This window comes from Rattus norvegicus, chromosome 1 (assembly GCF_036323735.1).
Source record: "Rattus norvegicus strain BN/NHsdMcwi chromosome 1, GRCr8, whole genome shotgun sequence".
NCBI classification, from domain to species: Eukaryota; Metazoa; Chordata; class Mammalia; order Rodentia; family Muridae; genus Rattus; species Rattus norvegicus.
The window spans coordinates 229,813,675-229,838,148 of record NC_086019.1 but is presented as its reverse complement, the minus strand read 5'-3'; the positions used below and the strand labels follow the sequence as shown (position 1 = coordinate 229,838,148).

General features: G+C 41.1%; 1 protein-coding gene across 2 annotated transcripts in view; it reads right to left on the bottom strand.

Moving 5' to 3' along the window:
• The window catches only part of Trpm3 (transient receptor potential cation channel, subfamily M, member 3), an 884,432-nt gene that overhangs the window by 146,024 nt on the left and 713,934 nt on the right, over positions 1–24,474 (bottom strand). The gene's annotated exons all lie outside the window — the stretch shown is intronic.

Genomic DNA, 24,474 nt, shown 5'->3' with positions numbered 1-24,474 from the left:
ATTAACTCTAGCACTTGTGTGATTTTTCAAAGCATCATGGGATTCAGGAAGACTAACCCAGTCTACCAGATGCTCAGTAAAGCAAGCTGAGCGAGGGCCGGGACTCCTTCCTAGAAATGAGTCTTTTGCTTATAAAAGGAAAAGTGTGTGTTTAGGAGTAATGGCAGGCAGAAAGTGGAGTCCCACAAAACCTCACAGAATACTAGGAGCACCAAGAAAAGGTGAGAGTTACTCCTGGGTATATAGAAAAGTTTCTTAAAATGGCTCGTGTGGAGTGGAATAAAAGAATTCTTTCCACAAAAGAATCAATGTGGAAAACATTTCGTTGAAAAAAGTTTTCCTCCAAATTCAGCCTTTTTCCTGGACAAATGGCCAGAGCTTAGGTAAAATTACAGCTTTTATACAGAAGGGAAGTGGAGTTTTACAATTTACACTTTCCCCTTATTTCTACCCCTCCAACCTAGCAACCAACCCAGCCTTACTGCTTGTCTTTATTTTCATGTTGTGTCCCCTTACAAGTTAGAAATTTGGTTTCTGTACTTCTCAAACCCAAGCCCTGCATGACATTAATTCACTAGGCTGCTTTCTTAAGCATCTCTACCTGGTGCTCTGAGTGTAGAGGGTACAGTAATGAAACAAACAGAAAAGACCTGTGCCTTCCCAGGGCTGGCATCCTCATAAGGGGACATGAGAGAGTCTGTGCAGCAGGTGACGTCATATCGTAAAATGCTCCATCCAACCCTGCTTCTGCCTCCTCTTCACTCCCCTTGCTCTGTCCCAGTCTTTGAAGCCTGGGTTCAGCCTGTAGCACCTTCAATTTTTTTCTCCCTCTGGAGAAATTTTTTCTCCCTCTTCCTGATTCTAAACCTTTCTCTCATCTCCTGTTTCTTCCCCATAAAGCTAGTCTGTAATCTTCTGTGTTAATTTTTTTAGTAGCTTCCATTTCTCTATAAAAAACATTCAAGCAGGCATTGTACTCCTGACTTGTTTTAGTTTCATCTCTTGTTGACTTGAACACTCATTGCCATGCCCCTTGTTGCCATCTCTATTATCTACAGCTATAACTCATGCCTACATACCAGATGTCCCATTTATGTGGGGCAACCTGCTTCTTTTTGAAGACTCTGGTGGGTTTGGTTTCTCAGTTTTTGTCTATTCGGTTTCTTCTTAGTGGACTCCTGTTCCCTTTTCTTGGTCAACTCTCTACAGGTGGTCTTCCACTCCACACGAGCCACTTTAAGAAACTTTTCTATATACCCAGGAGTGACTCTCACCTTTGCTTTGTACTCCTAGTATTTTGTAAGGCTTTGTGGGACTCCACTTTCTGCCTGCCATTACTCCTATACACACACTTTTCTTTGTATAAACAAGAGACTCATTTCTAGGAAGGAGTCCTGGTCCTTGCTCAGTAAACATTTGTTGAGTGGATAAACTATCACCAAATGGTTGGGTTTAAAAGACTGATTTAAAGAAAATGGAAAATTTAAAGAGAAGTAGGCTATGCCTCACAAGTGTTAAGAATCAATTTTAGCACAAGAGTCTATTGGATGCTGTGCTATTGTTGAGAGACTAAATGGGTACTGTGTGAAGGAGGGTGGGTGTCTGACTTATAATCATTGTTTACTGAGATTTGATATAAGTAAGAAAATCTGAGAATCAGAGCAACATAGAATACCCCAAAATACATTTCATCAAGAGGTCGAATCTTTGGTTCTATGTATATTAAACTACACTCAATACAGGAAAGTAAAAATGCACCCTGGGAAATATAGCAGAAACATAAAATGACCTAGGGGGAATCTAATTACTTTGTTTTTTATCCTGAGAAATAAACGAGTGTATTTCTCACTGTGAAAATAACAAAAAAGAGGGAGTGCTGCTGAATTAATCTTGGACTTGCCATTTTAAAAATCCAGTAGGTCTTGGGTTAAACATGAAGGAGGTATGGAAGAATATACTGGGGAGATTAAACTGACTCACTTTCAAAGTACTATTTATCAGCTTAATTCGTGACATATTTCTATCACAGTGGGCATCGAGTCTGTGAAAACAGACAGAGGTATCGAGCAGAGCTTTAGAAACAAAAATAACCATGACATTACACTGAAAAGCAGGCATAAGCTACAAAGACACTTGGGTTCAATCGATCAGAAATAGAAAGGAGCATTCCACAGCCGTTCCCTGATGCTAGCTATTGTACAGATGACATCTGCGTCTGACAAATGGTTTGTACTGTGTCTGAGAAGTTTACAGAAATGCTATAACTGCAAGTAGATGATCAGCAAAGGAAATTCTTGCCATTTCAGAAAAGTCCATCTATCATAAGGTTAACCAATAGATTCAAGGACACTGAAATGGCCATTAGAGTTTCCACAGAAGAAACATTTCTACCTGGAAATGGTTCCTCATGCCAGAATCCCAATACTCAGGAGGCTGAGGTAGGAGAGTTGCTATGAGTTCCAGGCTAACCTGAACTACAGAATAAAACACTGTCTCAAAAGATAAGCCACAAACACCTTAACCTGTCGCCCCCCGACCCCCATGGCAAATACATATTTCTGAAATGTTCCATGTTCAAAGTCTTAATATAATCTGAAAAGGCTTCATGTGAAGGAAAGAGTTAGACTTGGGGGTTCAATCACTGAATGCAGCATCTTTTATTTTGCTTTTATTTTTTACAATGCTGGGGATCAAACCAAGGGCCTTGCACATAGCAGACAAGTGTTCTACGACTGAGCTACGACCAACTCCCATGCCTTTCAAAGTCCACCAGCATATCATAACATTTCCCCTGTAAGTCACTAGTTCCTGAAAGACACTTGAAACAATAGATTAATATAAAATTAAAAAGTATACACTCATTAAGATATGGATGATAAAAGACTGTTGAAAGGAAAACCAGGAATCCTGATTGGCAGTCATTGAAGGCTTTTATGCAAACCATGGCTTTGCTTTTGTTTTTGTTTTGCTTTTTGTTTTTTGTTTTCTGTTTTTTTTTTCTGGTGATGGTTTATATATATTTGGCCCAGGGAGTGGTACTATTAGAAGGTGTAGCATTGTTGGAGTAGGTGTGTCACTGTGGGCGTGGGATTAAACCCTCATCCTAGCTGTCTAGAAGTCAGTCTTCCACTAGCAGCCTTCAGATGAAGACATAGAACTCTTGTGCCATGCCTACCTAGATGCGGCCATGCTCCCACCTTGATGATAATGGACTGAACCTCTGAACCTGTAAGCCAGCCCCAACTAAAAGTTGTCCCTTATAAGACTTGCCTTGGTCATGGTGTCTGTTCATAGCCATAAAACCCTAACTAAGGCAGGTGACTCCGTTCAGGGCGAATAAGGATGAACTTTCAGGAACAGAATTCCAGGAACCTGAAACTTCTTCATGTTTATTCCCTGCGTTTGAAAGGATGAACTTTTTGATAAAATTACTAAAGTTGTCACTTTGTCAAAGTTACTGATTCTAGTAAGGGACATATATTTATATTCAAGTGGCAAGGAAATTAGAGGAAATTCAAATATAATTTCAGCTGAGAAAACAAGACAACATTGGAGATAAAATGCAAATTTAAAATTAGAATAGTAATATCAGATTCAATTACTTGTACCAAGTTTCACATGAACTATAGACATCCCCTAGTATCCACAGGGACTGATCCTAGTACCTCCTATGGGCGTCACACTCAGAGGATGCACAAGTCCCCTCAATTCAACAGAATTGTGGTATCTCGACTATGTAACTTTCCACATAGGTTAAGTCAACTCTAAATGAATATCTATTGCAATGTAAATGCTTGTAAGTAGCATTCTTTGGTTGTATTCGGTGCATTATGATGAGAAATTAAGTCTGTACATGTACAGTTGTAGTTCTTTTCAAATAGTTTTGTTCCTTGACTGGTTGAATCTGTGCATACGGGACCTGTGGATTCTGAAGGGATACTGTGATAATTCTCCATGGAATATTTTTGGAAAAAAAACATATTTTGTGCTGAACTAGTTAAACAAAAAGTGCTGCCGAGACAGAAATTGGGTGACATTATTATAATTCCAGCGTGTTCTATAAAATGTTCACGAATAAATTTGCATATTATATAAATGATTACTTGACTTTGAAAAAGGATATATCGCTTACAGTGGGCTTGTTAGTTTTTTTTTTTATCTCTCTGACCTTTGGTGCATAATTTAACTTAGTTTCTCTCTCTCTATCTCTCTCTCTCTCTCCCTCTTTTTAGTGATAGATTGTCTTATAGAATGAATCATGTCTACTTCATTGTTCAGCTCTGTTACCCCAAGGGATCCTACAGAAGAGCAAGTTGGCGGTTAATGAAGGGAGCTGGAGAGAGATTGGTACCCTTTGTATTCTAATCTTAGATTCTCTTTTACCTTTTAAATTCCACCATAATTTCAAAACACTATAGGCCAAAAGTTCCCTACTACCTCAGACAGGTGTAGTTGGCTTCTTATAAAGGTACTATGCTCGCAATCCTGCGTGCTTCTTTTCTCACCTTGCCCCTCTCCTCTCCCCTTCTTCTGTCTTCCCCTTCCCCTCTCCTCCCTTTTTATCCCCTCTTTCCACTTGACTCCTTCTCTTCCCTGCCTTCTTTCCCCCTTCCCAGAAGGGAAACAGAAACATATTTAAAATATTATTTTTCATGTCACATTTTTAATTAGCATTACTTTTATGGATTGTTGAGAACTCTTCCAGAATGTAATTTTAATATCTGCAGGCCATTTTATCTGTTAGATATAGTTTAGTTCACTTTAACAGTGCCCCCATAGTCCATCAATTACATTGTTTCTAAATGCTGGCTGTGACTAAAGATAAACGTTTAGAGTGTGGATCTAGTTGTATATTTAGTATATAATCCTTAGGATAAATTGCTAAGATGTGTGGAGCTTCTCCCACATCTTGTGTCATAGCTAGAGATGAGTCTTAGCATCAAAGTGAGTTGAAGCTGTGTTGTCTTTGAACCTGATTTGCTGTGATAAGACACGCTGCTAAACCCATCAACCGAAGCTTAGAGAGAGCCGCTGGTTTCAAAACGATCCTGAGAACAGTGTTAAGTGAGCTGGATCAGAGCATGTCCTTAGGTCTTCCCTACTACCAGCCACCAGGAGGAGCTTCAGTTCTTGTTTCTAACCCAGTTTGACATGCCTGATTTTTCTTTCAGCTCTCTGAAGGCTGCATAGGGTCTCTAAGGCCATTCTGGCTTATATAACAGGGCACGTGCAAGCAAAATCATTCAGTGGACAAAGTGCACGGGGACTGATTTTACACCACGTAAGTCATATCACAGTAAGAACAATTTAAAATATGGGTCAGTAATTCACCCAAGGCTTCCTAGACTCATGATTGGCATTTCATTCATCAATGAAAGAGAGCGCTGCCACCCTAGGATGACAGGAAGGACAGCAGAACGGAAGTTCTCAGCTGTTTCTGTGATGAGGGCCAAGTGTACAGCCTGTTACAGCTCTTTAGATAGCTCTGACTTTCTAGAGGGTGGGGACTAGAAGGAGGCCTGTCTCCCTCCTTCAATTCTTTCCCTGATGATGGATGTTTTCATGTTGACTTATCATATAAATGTATGATGTGCCTCCGTGGATGCTAATGGGACAGATGTCATAGAACTTGCAGTCACATTTCCAGAGGCTTCTTTGTATATCTCATGGCAGAGAATAAACCATGGAGAATAAAAATAATTGTTATTTATATCTTGTCAGCCATCCAGATGGATGAAAGTTTAATTTGACCCAAGGTAATATTTTCCATTTCAGGAAAGCATATTGCTGGGTTCCTGTGCAATTTTCCAATATATGTTTAAAAATAAGTATAAATATCTTCCAGGAGAAATACCCAGGACACAGATGCACTTCTGGGCCTGCACCACATATGTGCTTTTTATTAAATGATAACATTTTTCTGCTTTTTAAAAATAGCTGTTTTTTTTCTACCCTTTTCATCACCACAGGATAAAAATGACATATTTTCTCCCTCATTTTTTCATCATATTTATCATGACATCACACATTTCTGTAGTAAAAACACTTCTTTGAGACACTGTCACTAGGTGAGACATATCACAAAGGCACCATGAAGTGCTCCAGACAGAGAAGGTTCTCACTTCCTCTTCAAGCAAGTCCAGACACCCGGTAATAGCACTATTGACAGTTTCCAAGTTGGGTATACCAGATGTCCTTAGTCTGTCTCTCTGGGAATCTGCCCACCTATTACTGGGCCAAGCCCGCTTTTCAGACTTAGGCAGTACAACCCTAAGATTGAGCAAATGAGGGAACTTTGAAAACTAAAGATAATAAAGATGTAAGTGAATATAAATTTCTTTATACATTTCATCTTTTTTCTTCCATGTTCAAGGTAAGGAACACCAGATAAATTGTCTTGAAGGTAGAGCATGGCAGATTCTCTGAGGGCAATGTCTCTGATTTCTGTTAGGCAGACTTTCAGTACTATACCTACTAGAGCTCTGGAGAAGAGAGCTGCTTAAATAACATCTCCAGACGCCCTCAAAACCTGAAAGATTGTAGTCAGGAGAAATGCTTTGGAACAAAGACCTTATTTCAGCCTGATCTCAGCCTTCAGGTTCACAGGTGTTCTCTGTATGACTTGTAGGATGAGGTTAGTTTGTTTGGCAAATGTCCAGTGCTACAGGGCTCCTAACCTAATGTTCTTACATCTCAGAATCAAATAAGTTTGACTGATGGTTGCTGGGGCTCACTTTTGCCCTAGAGGCTGTATGTCCATCTTTATTTGTTCTCAGAATAGCAAAAACAATCATTGGGACATCTTAGTCCAACCTCCTACCTGATACTCTAATCCTCTAGCAAAACTGGAAGAAGAGATCTTGATTTTTATGGGTGGTACCAACTGAAAATCAGACTTGCTTTCTTATATATTTTGTTCAATGGTTTAGGGGAAATTTCCAGTTTAAGCATCTTCTTCTCTTGTGGTGCTCCACAATCTTTTTCTCTGCCACAAAAATCACATTGTTGAAGGTAGTCCATGAAATCAGCTAAGTGGCATATGGCAACCTTTCCTTCACTCAGAAAAGCCTGTCACTCTTCAGTTCATACTACCCCATCTATGCTCAGGGCCAAGGACTCCCCACTGTGAACACTGGCATGTAAATAGTCTGGCCCAGGGTTAGTCACTGCTCCTTCTCAGAACCTAGACACATTCTGTGTTCTGTCTTGAAGATGACAGGCCATGAACATAGCATGGACTTTGAACTATATGGACTGAGGAGGGGATGGTGCTATTTAATAGATCTGAGGACCATGGTCCAGAAGGACCTACAGTTTTATGTGGTATCAGTTTCTACCATCATGTTTGGGTACAGGTCACAGCAATGCCCTTCTGTCTGTTTTCCTTGTAAGTTCCCTATGTGTCTCTCTCTTCCTTTTGCTGGTCTGCCCCATCCAAACACTCTGCCTGCCTTCCAGCTCTTTGCTCTCTGAGATATAATTCAATCTTCATTTCTTGCATGCCCATCTTGGTGACTGACTCTGTGTCTCCTCAGAACAATGTGAAAATTTCCCTGTCTCAGAGACTCCAATGGTGTTAAGTCAGTACACCAACACTTGTTTATTGTGCATTGACAGGATTTCAAACACTGCTTGTATGTCACCATCATGACTTCAGCCAGACTCACAAATACCCAACATTAGTACTGCCACTGACTCTATTTTATATTTCATAGCTGATGACCTTGAATCCATGTGGAAGGTCATGTAATTGGGAAAGAATGAGGTTCACAGAAGTCTGTATTCTTATGCCCTGACTAGACAACATGGCAATGTCTGTATCTCTTATGATTAACCTATAAGACTACAAGCTAAGTGATTCCAGACTGGGTTTGAGATCTTCTAAAGTGAAGTAAAGATCATGGCATATCTTTACTGGTATGACTGGAGACACTGGGAAGAACTCTACCTGGGCTCTGGATGAGAAATACTGCAAAGACACGCCCACACTGTGACAGATGTGAAGCATAAATTCCTGGTCAGCCCTGTCTGAACACAATCAGGCCTTCTCACTTGTGGGTATGTATGTACTATATGAAAAGCACGGATCATATGAAGTAGTGTTCCTATTATGAGACATAGTAAAAAGCAAGCCTTCCTGGCCTTGTGGATAAGTAGAAGCCCATTGGTGATGGATGTGTGAGGCCAGTGCCCAGACTTTGTAGAGTGCGTATTTGCCCCAAGATAATCCTGAGTTTTGTTTGCTTGAGTTAATATGTTTGAGAGCATTTGTAAATGGAGCTCCAAGATTATATCATAGCATGATATTATTGTCTTAAACAAAGGCAAATAACAGAGGGCAAATAAATGAGAAAATCACAAAGGCCAGTTACTGGAATCGAATCCAACCAGACCCTCCCCTGCCTTGAACTGGTCCTATGTGCCTGGCTTCAGTCCCATGGGCAGAGGCCTTCCCTTGTTTGTTTACACAATGCTGAGCCTGAAGACACTGTCGTTTTTTCTCTTCCCTTTTGCAGTTTTTTATTTCAACTTGGCCTCCTCCACAGCCTTTTTTCTTGGGCTACAGGAGAAGAATGAAAAGCAAGCAGGGGTTGGGGGTTCTTTTTTCACATGACTGAATGGAAATACAAAAGGAAACAAAATGTAGCCCCAGTTGGCTTCCCCCTTAAAGCAGCTTGGCAAATTAAAAAGGATGCTGGTGGGAGAATGAAACCTTCACACAAAGCTGCATTTTCTGACCTGACAAAGGAAGAGTGTGGCATTCGTTCAGCGGTGAAAGGGACTATTAGTCTAGGGCCACATTTTCCTGACCCACAGTGAACCTTGTTTTGAAAAGTTTCCTATTCTTTCAATCTCAGATGGATTTGATTCAAAGAAAGAACAATTTAGTCTATCAGCTTCATTGTTTCTCTGGAAGCCAGAGTGATTAGTCCTCTTCCTTCCCAGTGCCAATGTGAACACACAGCGCCGAGTTCTCCTGCTCCTATGAATGCTTTCATTTTCCATGTCACAAGTAAAAAATTAAGTGGACATCTCTGGTAGCTTGTGAGGAAGTCTCAAGAACACTTGGTAGTATACTGGCTATCATCAGTAACCAGTGTAACTATTATAAGTAGTGAATATTGTCAATGGTTTTGATACCTTCTTTACACTGAATCCAAATGAGTACAATGCCCATCATCATCAGTTCCAAGCTACAGTCCTCTCTCCCAGATAATTACAGCAGCCCCAATAAGCTGCATCCGTCTTCCTCCCTTGCTTCTTCATCAAGCCCATTCTCTGCATAACAGTAGAGGCCTGAAGTCAGCAGTCAACTCTGTTCTGCTTCTCATTGGCTGTACTTGCCCTTGGGCAGGTTCACCTCTACTTGGAAACCTGCATTTCCTTATCTGGAAAGTGGGAGTCTTTCCCATTATATTTTTCTATTAAAAGTCAAAAGAGATAACTACATGTTAAGTTCTTGGCACAGAACTGAGCATCATTAATGAATTATAGGGTAAAGGAGGGGGGGATAATTTTTGACCCAATATAAGGTCTATAGTGAGATCCATAAGAAAACTATATAGATCCCATGTGTAGGAACAGCATCCACTGTGGTGTAAATTAGTAGTAGAATAGTTGCCTAGCATAAGTGATGGCCTGGTTTTGATTCTTAGTACAGAATGAATGAAACCAAACTGAATTGAACTGAACTACACCAAACCAAACCAAGTCAAGCATAAACCCCCAACTTCAACTCTCACTTGGCTTAAAGACTTTCAGACATTACAGAGAGAAAAGGGATGCTTAAAGGAAAACAAGGAAATGACATGGTTTATTCTGCTCCTTCCTCAGTTGAAGCCCTGCTGAATGATGAATAACTGTATTGATCCCCACGTATACTGAAAGGTTTTTAAATACACAGGTATACACGAGGCAAAATGATAGGCTTCAAAACGACAGTTTCCGTCAAGCATATCATGTTCTTTGAGCACATTGAGCACCACACACACCTTCTCCTTTCTCTCCTCCTTTCTCCTTCTCCTAGTAGCCCAGGTATCTTGTTGGCTAACACAGTTTCTTTTTCTATTGAGAAACTTAAAAATGTGTGGAGAGAAATAAAGCTTCAAATACTGTAAGGCATTATTTATCGACAGGTTTATAGGAGAGAACTACAGCATTAGGCATTTTTACCACTGCTTCGAGTATCCTGGAGTGTGTTGACAAACCTGGATCACATGACATCTGAACCTTTTATGTTATATTTTTAGAAGGGATTGAACCTAGGGCCTAACACATTCCGAGACACATTCTACCATGCAGCTGTATCCTTAGCCATTTTTTTGATCCCCTTTCTCCCACTTTCACAACAGGACCCCTTTGTGTAGCCACAGTCTGTCCTGAAACTCACTCTGTAGATCAGGTTGGCCTCAAACTCACAGAGATCCACCAGCATCTGCTGGGATTAAAGGCATGCATGCACCTCTACTGCCTGGCCATTTTCTGACTTTTGATTGCTGAGATAGGATTACCCAGGTATTGAATACACTCTGTAATCCAGGCAGGCATTAGACAAATTTATAATCCTCCTGCCTTAGCCTTAAGAGTAGCTGGGACTACAAGCCTGCAGCACTAGGCCTGCTTTGACTTGGCCTTTTGATGCGATCAATGGATATAGTAAACTCAAGAGGTAGGAGGCTTCTGACAGTGCAACATGGCACATTACTTTACAGCTAACATTTTTATGGAACTGAGTATTCTCAACTAATAATATCCCAGCAGCACAGTGGTTCATCATCATTACCAAGTGTGATACTCCATACGTTATACTTGTATCCAAATGGTACACACATGATAGGCCTTTACATCAGGTCAGTGAAAACAGTTGGCAATTTGTTCTCTGAGGCCATGGTGGCAGTCATGTTTCTAAGGGGTGAGGAATTTCTCCTGTTGTAATCTGTGGCTTCAGTATCATTTGCAGCTAGGCACCACTGGTGACATTGATATGTGGGATATAACTGTATAATCAAAATCAGGAAGCATTGACAAAAACCACAGGGGAATTCTAGCTAGAGAAGGACTTGTCTCAGAGATCTTTTCGGAGAAGGCTGAGGGTTGATGGGACATTGTAGGCTGGCTGTATTAGAGCTTCAGTGGGAGAATTTTTCTAGGTGGGGAGGAGTTGGAAGGAGAAAGTGTGAGTGAAAATAAAAGAAAAATGATTTCTGAAGTCTTACGTTTGAAAGTTCACCTGGCTAAAGCTATGGGTGGAAGAAAGGCCATTTGTGACATAGGGCTGGAAAGGAAGGTTGTGGACAAGCAGCAGATGATCTTTGCTGTTACAAAATTTGGGCACACTATCCATTATGCCTTGTGATACACACACACACACACACACACACACACACACACACACACACTCATACACACACACCTCTATTAATCCACACGTCAATTCTTAGGCTTGGAGACTAAACAAGTTGCTCATGATACCTTATGTGATGTAAGACAGGCAAAGCCAAGAGATGGTTTCACATGCACCCAGCTCACGCTAAGATCATTTGTAACAGACAAACAGAGTCAGGGGAAATGGAAGCTTAGAGTGGGGACTGTAGGCAGGACCTGGCTTTAGGATGCCATAACAAATGGTTGTCATAGAGCAATGTGCACTTGCATAAGAGGAAGAGCCTATGGTCAGTTCTCTAGAGATAAAACCACAGGTGGCTTTATTCACATCCACTGGTCCATCCTGGCTAAAGGATATGCCTATGTGTACACATAGACATAGGGTTTCTGAGAGACCCTGGGCCATGTTAATCATGCTGAATATGCTAAATGTTGTTTTTCCAGATGATGCTCTGCTGTGATTTCACTGGGTTTCTCTTGCCATGGAGAACCTGCAAAGACTTTCACATCACGTTCACCACTGTTGTCAAATACCAGAACTTTCTCTACATCTCTTCATTACATTGACTGGCTTAAATAATGGTGCCCATTTTATTTCCACATGAAGTAATCACTCACATGGAAGCAAATTTTCTAGTTAACTATGGTTTATTCATAAGTGTCAAATAAAAACAGGTTAACTCTCACATACAGAAATACAACAGATATTTGAACTATCGTCTATCTCTCTATCTATCTATCTATCTATCTATCTATCTATCTATCTATCTCTCTATCTTTCTATTATCTATCTCTCTATCTCTCTATCATCTCTCTATTATCTATCTATCAATCAATCAATCTATCTATCTATCTATCTATCTATCTATCTATCTATCTATCTATCTATCTCTCTATCATCTCTCTATTATCTATCTATCCAAACTCCAATTTTGTATTTTGGAGAGTAAATTAGTTGCCCAAGAACACTTATCTCAACACTATTCCCATATTAGTTCCACGGAGACTCCATTTCCTTTTTGTGGAATGATTTTGTGAGCTTCTAATTGACTGTCGGGGTGGTGCTGGGTACTGGAGCATGTCTAAATGACCCCAGACTACTCACATGTAGAGTTCATGTTGCACACACGCTGGCATGGTAAATGGCAGGCAAAGGTGTGCATTTGTAGTTGTTAAGCACAAGTCTAAGAGCTCTACAAAGTAGAAGCTAATGATTTTCTGGCCACCACTGAGTATTTGTTTCTGGATTCAAGGGAGAGAGGTTTCTTCCTATTGAATTGATCCCTTATCTGGATATTTGTAACAGGATGCCTGCCAACTTCAGAGTTATATACAGATAGTAACACGGACACTTTTTTTGGGGTGTGTGTGTGGGAATCTCTGTCTCATTCAACCTTACATTTCTTCTCTTTAGGTTTGAGCCTACTCTTCCCCCATCTCATTTCTTCCATTTCTTTTTTGTAAAGCTATTAACTAGGAGTCTTAGAGCTCACCAATCTGGCACATGTTTGGTCCTCCCATTCTTCCCACCACGTGGTCCTAAAGGCTGTGTACACACACTTTGAACTGTTCAGGTGTGAGCTAGTACATATACACTAACATGCCAATGCATATTAGGGAGGATGTGCACACACCATGCCTATGTGTGTATACACGCATAGCTCCTTTTGATTGTTTCACTGATTATCGTACAACAGAACTGGTCAGAGGAGTTAGTAAATTCTTTGATAATTACCGACATGCTTTGTTCCTACACAGAGGAACTGGAGTTAAGTAGACTTAATCAAAGCTTATAATTTAAAAAAATGTCATCAGAAGAACAGTTTGAGCCTCTGAAAGAACAATGGTAGTTTTTAGAGAATGAGAAAAGTGTGTCTCTTTTGGACCATGATTTTGAAAAGAAAATATTTTATATTAAGAGATAAATGAGCCTAAATGGGGAATCTCACAAGGTTATGCACTATACAATGGGCTTCTAGAATTCTGAATAAAAAATGAGTGAGTTTATATCAGGAGAGCAAACTTGTCAGCTTCCTGGGGAGGAACCAGGTGTTATTTTTCATTCACTCTAGAAAAATGAAAGACCCAATTTTTGTCAGGTAGAGCCTAATGACAGCATTATTGGCTCCTTACGATTACGAGCTTCTCTGAAAGATGAGCTGAGGCCATATTCCAGCAATCATAGCCTCAGGGGCTTCAGGCTTGATGGAATTAAGTCAGTCTCTAAGGAAAATGGGCTAAAAGAATTTTTTCTTCCTAAAAGATGTGATTGATAAGTCCTTTAATTATCACAATATTATTTACTTTTTAGACTCCATGTCACTTGGTATGGTGATAACATCTGGCATCCCAGCACTTAGAAGGTTGAGAGGCAGGGGCATCCTGAGTTCAGTCAAGGCTAACCTGGGCTACATATCGTCTCCAGAAAAGAAAAGAACAAACAAACAAAATCCCACTAGAAGTTACATAATGAGAACTGTCGCAGAAAAGCAGTTATACTGGTTATACCCAAGTATCTCATTCTCTTACTTAAAAGGCCATCTAGAACATGCCTTTCATGCTCCAGGGACCACCAGGGAAGGCAACTTTTCCACCCTTAGCTTTCCTGGAGCCTCTAGGGAGGGAAAACTCAGGGCATTTTCTAGGTTGCTTGAGTTTCGAAGCTGCTCTCTCTGTCAGACTGGCTCAATCTCACGAGAATTCCCAGATGTGACAGGCAGTCAGCAGCTCTGCTGGCATGACAAGTCTCACTTCAGGCAGTTCAGCTTGTAATTTCAAGGGGACCAGCTGCTGTTCTGGGCCCAATCAACTGCAGGTTTCAATTGCTTTTCAAGTACTGCTTCATTGAGCATGCTCAGCAGTCACAGTGTGGCCTGGGCCAGCGTGGCAGTGACAGAAAGACTTCACAAGTCCTTAAATACAAAGCACATTTTGCCAGTTTTATAAAGCCATCGTCAAAATATATGTAAAAGATAATCCCCCCATAAAAATCTAAAAGTAATTCTGTGGTAGCATCATAACTATACCTGTTGATGGGAGGGACATGACATTATGATGCACACACTTTCTGTAGTGATCAGATCAGGGTAAACTTGTCAATCCTCCAAAACACAACTTATGCGTCTACTATTATTATTGCCAATTTGCATTATAAACCGATATTATTGCGCTATGATATATCATAATGTAAGCACTGCAGATAAAATTATTTAGCATATTAGTCTTGTGACTGGCAAGTCAGTCATCTTAATGCTTGTTTTATAGGTAGCTGGATTTCCATCAGAAGACATGAAGTGAATGAAGAACTATGAAATCATGGAAAGGACCCAACTATATCCTTAGGGAACCTGGGCTAATTGACATCTGTGGTAAAATGCTGTAGCAGATGGGAGCTGTGTACACTCAGCAAAGGCTACTGCTATTGTTAAGAGCCCACTTCCTCCCAAGTAACAGAAATACTGCAGCTCACTCCACAGTGTCCTTTCTGTGGTAGGTGCTTTGATGGCTGCGTTTTAGTTTTAAAAAATATTACACACACACACACACACACACACACACACACACACACACACACACACACACACAAACACAGACCAGAAAAGAGCATTGGATCCCATTACAGATGGTTGTGAACCACCATGTGGGTGTTGGGAATTGAACTCAGGCCCTCTGGAAGAGCAGTCAGTGCTCTTAACGTCTGTCTGAGCCATCTCTCCAGCCCCTACACTTTATTAACGTTTGATGGTGTCACCAGCATCATAGATGAGGATAATATTTAGTACAAACGAGAGCTTATCCTACTAGGTTGAGAGGCCCTATTGAGCAAACAGGAGTGTGTTTCGTCTTGCTGTATGCAAGTAGGGTTTATGGGTTTGTTCTCTTTTATAATGCTGAAATGCTGAAATGATAATCAGGTAATTTCCCCTTAGGGTGGGAAAATTTGGTCTGGATCCACAGGCTTCGGGATCCAGAGGGAGAGACCCAGGTCAGCCTTAACATGGAGAAGAACAGCTTGTCAATTAGTTGTCTGAGCCTCCTGGAGGTTCTTCCCAATAAAGTAATTTTATGTTGAAAACCTGGGAGAATGTTTGGACAGGTGGAGGGACAGTTGTTTCGGTAACTGCTCCTGTAAATTCTCCATCCCTTCATATTCTCTCTCTCTCTCTCTCTCTCTCTCTCTCTCTCTCTCTCTCTCTCTGTCTCTCTCTCTCTCTCTCTCTCTCTCCTGTGTCTCTGTCTCAGTCTGTTTCTCACCCTCTCTCTTCCTTCCCTCCCCACCCCTCTCTCTCAGATACCTTACTGTGCAGAGTAAATGTCAATCATAAATGCCAGTCATGCCGGCTGCAGACCACGTAAAATTAGACCTGGGGCTAGGGAATATGTATGCTCCCCCCAAAATATTTGTCTATATATTTCTTTGCACTTTGGTTTTCCCCAAGTCCAGGGGCAAGATTCTGTGTTCTCAAATTCATGGAAATATATTTTTGTTTAAAATTGAAGCATGGGTGAGTCACAAAGCAGTCAGGAAAGTACAGATTTTCTGTGTATCCATAGTCTAGTTACAAAGTCAGCTAGTTCTGCTCAGTCGTGGTGCATGTAAACAGTTCCAAAGAAGACAGACATAGGGCATTTTCTGAAGGAGAGTGAGAGGAGATTCACACTTTGGTGGTTGTAGTCTGCTTATAATGGTGTGTGCAGAATAACTCGTGGGGCTTATTCAGTGATTGAAGACCCTCTCAGAAATAGTCACCGCTTTGTCAATCAGCAGCAGAAAGGAAGCAACCTTGTTGTTCCCTATCACACCAGGAGGCTGGCCTTACAAGGAGACTCCATATCACACCAGGAAGCTGGCCTTACAAGGAGACATTGAAAGCACATTGATGGGAAACACAAATTCCTAGGGAGGCGGGGCTGCCAGTTCATTAGGAAAACACTGCATTCATCACCGCCAGGACAGGCTGTGTCTTCATATTTCTTTTTGTCATGTAATTACTTCTTATCCTGTGGCCCCTTCACTGGGGCTGTGTTCTGGGAACAAAGCTTCTTTGGTAGGCTTTTCAGTAAGGTCAAAACCCACGATGCCTGAGAATCACTGCCACTAACCAACTCAGGAAATTGCTCAACTTAGTGTGTGGACATTAAATAAATTAAAATTCACTGTATTATATGAAATTCATGAGTGGGAAGGGCAAGTAGGAAGGGCCATCTCTGTATTAGAAGGTTTAACAATGACCTCTATTCAAATGTGGTAGTCACAGGCGATCTTCAGTAGGCTCCTGAGTACTCCCACACAAGAGTGGGGGAGGGCTGTGTTAGGCAGATGTGTGGTAGGCATTCGAATCAATCCTAAGTGTTTGGATAGTCTCAATAGGTTCACGGCATTGATGTCAGGATGACTCCAACGTTTGTTCATACCTGCCAAGCAGAGGCCCTGAGGATAAGGGTTTTGAGAGCGTGGTGTGTGTGTGTGGGTGTGGAACCAGAGTTTGAGGTTGGACCCCTTCCTTATTCAATGGCTTTTCATCTTAGGATTTTGAGATTTTCTCTGAACCTGAAGATGACTGATTCAGCTGGACTAGCTGGACAAGGAGGCCGTGGGAGTCTCCTACCTCTGCCTTCCCAGTGTTGGTTTGACAGACACATAACATGGCACATGGCAGAGGACCTGGATTTTTATGCAGATGTTGGGAATCAAAGCTCAGTTCTGCATACGTATAGTGAACACTTTATCCACTGAGCTGTCTTCCCAGCCCCTAGAAGATCCGGCTTTAAAAAAATGAGGAATAGTGTGGAAAGGTATAGATATTTAATTGCTAAATGAAAACTCTCCTTGTATAAATATTCACCACATGAGTACAACTGTGTTTAAAAACAAAGAGAAAACCTAACAAATTACATGTATAAAAAGAAAAAAGCATCGTGGAAGGAAACTCCAGCCTGGGGTACTACAAATGATATCATCTCTCCTTTTTTCACAGTGGTAGTTTATAATTTTTTTATAATCAACATATTCTCACAAATATCTATTATACAATGAAAGAAATCAAATCAAATCCAAGTTTTATTCCAGTGCTAGTTTCAAATTCACTGAGAAATGTGAAGTTATTTCAAATATGAAGGGAAACTCTTCCTTTGGAAGTGAGACTGTGGCATTGTTAACAGCACTGGGTGTATCCGGTGGTTGTTGGCCTTTTCCTGTCTCTCCTTCTTCTCTGCCTTTCTAAGTTTGACTTTCTTAGTTTCTCCAGAGCACCGTGTCTTCCAACACTGGATAGATCAGATAGTTACATTTACAGCATATTCTTTTAACGTAGGCCACCTCTTGGTCTCCTTCATCCCCAGATATCTTCATTTTTCTGCCTTTACTGAAATTCTTCAGAAACATTTTGTCTTCTTGCCGTCTTTACTACCTCCTCCCCCAACCTCAAGTTCTGTGGGGTGTGTGGACAGGATTTTCTTCCAAAACCATGGGAATATTATTCAGGTCACCAATGGGCTCCATTTTGTTAAACTTGCTGGCTGATTTTAACATTTGCATGTGGAATGCATCAGAGAAGAGCACCCCTCCCCAGAAAGTCTTTCTCCACTGGGCTCTGGCACAAACCATTCTTTGTGTTTGTTCTTTCTCCGGTCTCCTTTGGAGCCTCTCTACTCTGCAGGGTGTTTAAATGTCACAGTGCCTCAGGTCTCAGCCTTGGCTCCTATCTCTATCTGAATTCCTTCCTCAGTAGCTCATCCTATTCCATGGTGTAAATACAGCCTGCTGATCACATACCTCGAGCTCTAATTGTTCCGGAAATGCAAGTTCATAAATCCAGCTGTCTTCTGCTCTCTCTCTCTCTCTCTCTCTCTCTCTCTCTCTCTCTCTCTCTCTCTCTTGCTCTCTCTTGTTTTAATACTTCTCTCACCTTAATAGACAACAATGCAATTCTTCTCATTATCAGGCTAGAAATCTGAACGTAAACCACTGACTCTTCTTTGCCTACTGTTTCTCATCTGTTAGTTCCAGGTTCGAGCATTGACCTCCCAACCCAATTCAACCCCTTTCATCATCTCTCCCTCCAGGTCTCATCACTCTTCATTTTGCTCAGCTTCCATGGGACGTTCTCTAATGATCTCCAGGCATCCGTGTTAGGCAGGTGCCAAGATGCTCTTCTGAAGACCTAAGCAAGATCGTGTTACTGCAGGGCTCAAAACCACCGATTGAACTCCCATCTGACTCAAAACCCAAACTCTGCCATGTTTGATTATAGACCTGCAACCCCTCCGGCAAACTGCTCCTCTGACAGCATCTATCACTGCAGCCATTACTAATTTTCCTCCAGCCACAGTATCCTTGCTCTATCTCTAATGCTCCAGGGACCACTGGTACCTTTGCTCCCATGCTTCCGCTGTCTTGGGATATTTTGTCTGTGGATGTCTGACTGTGAGAAATGACAGAGATGTTGTTTTCAAACAGCACAATTCAGTAGTAGGTCCTGAAGCTGGACTTCTATATCCCTGCTCTGTGAATACTAATCCTGCCTTTAAGGTCTTTATACCATATGTATCACTGTACATTTACTTATCTTACATCTTTCCTGTTTCTCCCTCATTAGAATGTTGGCAGAATGAAAATAGATACATATCCTGGGGCTGAATAATACTCGGCAGGTAGCAGACATGTTATGTACATTTCTGGAGAAATAATTGCAAAAATTGTTTGGTCAAAAGACCATCACAGGCGACACACAAGGACTTTCCCTTGGTCCTTGTGACTTGGAAGGGGCTCATGTCTAGGCAGAATATGAATGTTGTTCCAAGCTGAAGCCTACTGTGTTAATGTCTTCAGTAGTTCCTGAGTACATTCTAGACTCCTGCTTAGTTTGTTGTTTTTTTTTTTTTTTTTTTTTTAATTTGTCATGAAGGATGATTTGGCTTTCAGAAGAGATGCCTTTCCTACTTGGATGTTTTTAACAGTGAGCTTTGGTTGCATATGTCCATGTTTATTTATATACAGTGTGTGCTGTGCCTGGCATCTGGTTTGTTTCCTGCTCCTCTGTGTGCCTGGCCCAAGGGGGTATCTGGGACTTTGAAGGCATGTTATAAAGTATTTGGAAAAGCCTTCTTTCTGAGCCTTCAGGCTTATCCTGTTAGGTCTCAGAAAGCTATCAAGTATCCTTAAACTGGCAGGGTGACGGAATCAACCAACGAGACAAGGCAGCTGCAGTGGGGATAGGGAGTTTCTGGGAGCTGGTGAAAGGAAAGACAATGAGATTAAGGCTCTTGGGTGGCAGACCCAAGGAGAAGGTCTGGTTAGAAATGGATTGTAGGGAAACCTTTGTCTTAATCAGGGCTGGGAATTTGGCAATTAAAGCTGAAAAGTCCTGTTGATCTTGAGAGCTCTGCTTCAGGCCTGAGACTTTCTCCTCCACCACAGTACCCTCATATGTCTAGTGAAGCTTGCACATTAGTTCTTGTGAGGCAAGAGACTGGAAGGCTGCTTGGTGGTTAGTTGGGCATGCAACTTTCCCTCCTGGACCTTAAGTAGCCCAAGGCATCTTTCTATGATTCAGGGTTCTGGCATGGTCTACTGAAAATTCAGGTATTGCAAGATTTCCATATCCATGCTGTACTTCTTGGATGCGCTTGGTAGAATTTGTCCCTGTGTTGACCAGATAAAAACTAACATAGTCTTATTGGGGACCAGGAAATCTCAAACTTTACTTTTTGGCTTTCAAGTCAGCCTGCCCCTATGGTGAGAACAGAACAGTAAACCCTTGTTTGCCCCCCACCCCCATGGATGCCCAAATTTCTTTTACTTGTAGCCAGGTTGGGGAAGCAGCAGAGATTATTGTATATATATCTGGAGAGCCTCTTTGGTCTTCATTCAGTTTTAGGGCAGTGTATTTGAATAGAGAGCAACACAAAACTATAGGGGCAGGCAGAGGCCAAGTCATACTTCTTGCTAGCTGAGCAAACTTGAGCATAATTCATGTTCCAAGCATGCATTGTGTTTTGCCTAGGAAGGTAGAAAGAGCATTACTTATCTCTTAGTTTTGTGGAGAGGATAAAATTACCAAAGTGACCCGTTTGGTAGGAATTGGTTCTTCCTTTCCTCTTATGTTCCATATCCTAGCCACTGTACCCCCATCTTGTTTTCTTCTTGTTACTAAATAGTTCATGTGTGGGATATGCAGAGTCCATGGTGTGGTGCTGAAATCCAGTCATTCTTATTTCTTATTGTTAATGTTAGGGCTTAGTGTGTGGAGAAAGATGCAATCACAATATTGAAAGTCAAGTCAGTTGGAAGCATTTCCACTTAATTATTCTGTTTCTCTTCTCTGGCCCCAACCAAGCCTACCTGTTTTTGATGCTTTGTTTTGGCCATCCATTAGAAAAGAAAGGGCTTCATTTGGGTAAAAATTTGTTTATTTTTCTCCTTTTGAGGAGATGTCAGATCCTTTCATGGACCAAAGAAAATAAGTTAGAGGGTCATTGCTAAGCTCCTTGGATGATTTCATGTGCAGTCAACGTTGGGAGCTACCACTGTATAACAGGTCATAACAGGTCAAATGTCTGCACTATCTAGGTTTCTATGAATCATGGTTGATGTATCTAGCTTTATGTTTTGGTGTTTGATCCATTTGGACTTGAGTTTTATATGGGGTGCTAAGTATGGTTCTATTTTTTTATATGCAGATATATAATTTGAGAGCAGCAGTTTTGAAGATGCTGTCTTTTTCTTTTAAAATAAAAAATCAGGTTTCCATAGGTGTGTGGATGTATGTCTGGGTATTCAGTTCAATTCCATTGATTAGTGTGTTTTTGTTTACGTAAGCACAGTGCTGTTTTTTATCACAATAGTTCTGTAGCACAACTTGCAGTTGGGAATTGTGAGACCGAAAGCAGTTCTTTTGTTGTTCAGGATTGTTCTAGCTATCTTGGGTTCTTTGTTTTTCTATATGCAGTTGAAAATTTTTCCTTTCAAAGTCTGTGAAGAATTGTGTTGGAATTTTGATGCGGGTTGCACTGGATCTATATATTGCTTTTGGAAGAGAAAGTGGGACTAGACTTGAATTCCTTGGCATAGAAGATTTCCTGAACAAAGCACCTATATGCAGGCACCAAGATCAACAATGAATGGAACCTTATGAAACTGAAAGCCTTCAGTGTCACCCATTTGCCTGAAATTTTGTAATGTAATTTTTTTTAAATAGTTGACTAATACCCCATTGGGTAAATGTTCCACATTTTCTTTATATTTTCTTCTGTTGAGGGACATCGGTTGTTTAGAAGGAAAAGGACACTGCCATTTGGACAAAGTGGTTACCTATATAATGGGAAAAGATTTTTAGCAACTCGATATCTAATAGAGGATTAATATAAAAATATACAAAGAACTCAAGATACTAGGTATCAAAAAACCAAATAGTCCAATTTGGGGTACAGATCTAAACAGAATTATCAATAAAGGAAACTCTATGGTTAAGAAACATTTAATGTTCAATATCCTTAGCCACCAGAAAATACAAATCAAAACTACCTCTATCCTACACCTATCAGAATTACTCAGATTAATAGCATAAGTGATAGTTTATGCTGGGGGGATATGGGATAAAAGGAACACTCATCCATTGCTGGTGGGAGTCCAAACTTGTACAGCCACTGTGGAAATCAATATGGTGCTTTCTCAAAAAGTTAGGAATAGATCTACCTCAAGATCCAGCTATACCACTCTTGAATATTTACTCAAAGGGCACTTCATCCTACCACAAGGACACTTGTTCAGCCATGGTCATTGCTGCTCTGTTTATAACAGCAAGAAACTGGAAACAACCTAGATGTCCCTCAACAGAAGAAAGGATAAAGGGTAACATGGCGCATTTACACAATGGAGTATTACTCACCTGTTAAAAATGACCTTATGAAAATTTTAGGTAAATGGAACTAGAAAGATCATCCTGAGTGAAGTAAACCAGACCTAGAAAGATAAATATGGTATGTAGACACTTATATATGGATACTGGCTATTAAGAAATGATAACTAATCTATAATCCACAGACCCAGAGAGGTTAGGTATAGAGGAAGAGTGTAAGTGGGGACACATAGATCTCCCGAGAAGGGGAAAATAGAATAAATTTTATGGCTGGGGCAGGGACAGGAACAGGAGGATCAAGTGGGAGGAAAGAGAGGGGATGGAATTGAGGAAGAAAATTTGGGGAGAGACAACTAGAATGGAGGGGCATTTGAAAGATGGCATCATGTATATAGAGAGTGTAGTGGAAACTTCCTAGAATATATGAAGGTTATGAGGTCTTCCAGTAATGGGAGAGACAGAGTCTCATTTGGCATCTCTTGTTACCAAATAAGGCTTCCAGTACTGGGACTGGGTTGCATTCAGTTAGGTTGTTAGCCAAGGGGGGGTCCCATGAAAATACCTAACCAACCCAAGCTGTTGCCAAGGTAACTGATTGCTCTTTGCACAAACTGACAGAGAGGCCCCATTGCTGAGGACAACATCCACACAATTCATTAAACAAGTCAAGCTGGTGCTTACAAGGAACATTCTCCCCTATGTTCTAGTTTCTTCAGTGTAGGAAGGTACTCTGCAGGCTACTGGAAGGGAAACATAAACACCAACCCAGGCACAAATCCTCTGACCTATAATCTGTCCTGCCTTTAAGATATGCTAGGATGATGGCGGCACAGAACCTGTGAGAGTAGCCAACCAAAGTCTGATTTTACATAAGGCTCACTCCATGAGACAGAAGCTATGGCTGACGCTGCTTGGGTGACTAAGAACCATAGACTTGATGTCCCAGAGACCTAGGGTAAGCCCAGACATTACTGGTTTGAAAAGAAAAGTAGTAATAAAATGATTCCTAATAATCTTCTGCTATATTCATATACATACTCATAGTACCTTACTCAGTCATTATTAGAGAAGCTTTCTCTTGCAGTATGTGGGAAAAGATGCAGAGACCCCCAGCAAGACTTTATGGAGAGAGAGAGAGAGAGAAAGAGAGAGAGAGAGAGAGAGAGAGAGAGAGAGAGACTGTAAAAACACAACTCTAAATGGGAGTTCCCCATCAAATTCCTCCCCTCAAAGCACAGGAAACCTACAGAAGAGAAGGTAGAAAGAAAGTAAGACCCAGAGGGGATGGAGGACACCAGAACAAGGCTCTGAATCAACTGAGCAAGGCTCCTGTGAACTCACAGAGACTGGAGCAGCAAGCAAAGGGCCTGCACAGGTCTGTACCAGCTCCTCTGTGTGGTATAGATTAGATCTTTCAGCTTAGTACTTTTAAGGGATTCCTGAGTATGTGAATGATTGGGCTTCTGGTTCTCATGCCTTATCTCGGGGCTCTTCTGCTGGGTTATCTAATCCAGCCATGATGTGCTGGTTTTTGTTTTATCTTATTATATTTTATTTTGCCATGTCTGGTTGTTATCTCTTAAAAGCCTGTTCTTTTCTAATGAGAGATAAAAAGCAAGTGGAATTTTGAAGGGAGGGGAGGAGAGAAGGGGAGGAAGTAGACGGAGTAGATGGAGGGGAATCTATAATCAGGATATATTGAGAAAATAATTTATTTTCAATAAAAGGAAGAAAAATGTAGCTAACTGTGGCTATGTGGCTGCCACAGGCTAGGGCTGTGGTCCACAGGGTGGGTGATGAAAGCCCAGGGCAGTGTAAGTGTATCATGAGGGAAGCCAGCATGAGCCATTAGCTCCAGGCCTCAGTCCTTATAACTGATGGCCAATTGGTGGTAACTGTCAGTGGAACTTGGCTAGAAAATTAAGGAAATTCTGAGAAGAAAAAACCAGTGAGCAAGGTTGAAAGAATAAAAGTTCTTACCAGAAAGGAAGCAAAGCACTTAGGTTTCTTTTAAAAGAGAAGATGGCTGAACTCTGGCTAGCTGATTCAACTCAGCTGGTCTGGCTCAAACTCCTCTCCAAGCTGACTGACTCAAACTGGTTTCTCTCAGTTTCTGACTGAAGTGTTCTTGTTGGCCTCAAACTAACTCTAGCAATCTGTTCTAATCTTCTGGCTCCTTCTCATTCTCTGGCTCCTTCTGTCTTCACCTGTGTCTAGCTTGTTCTTCCTG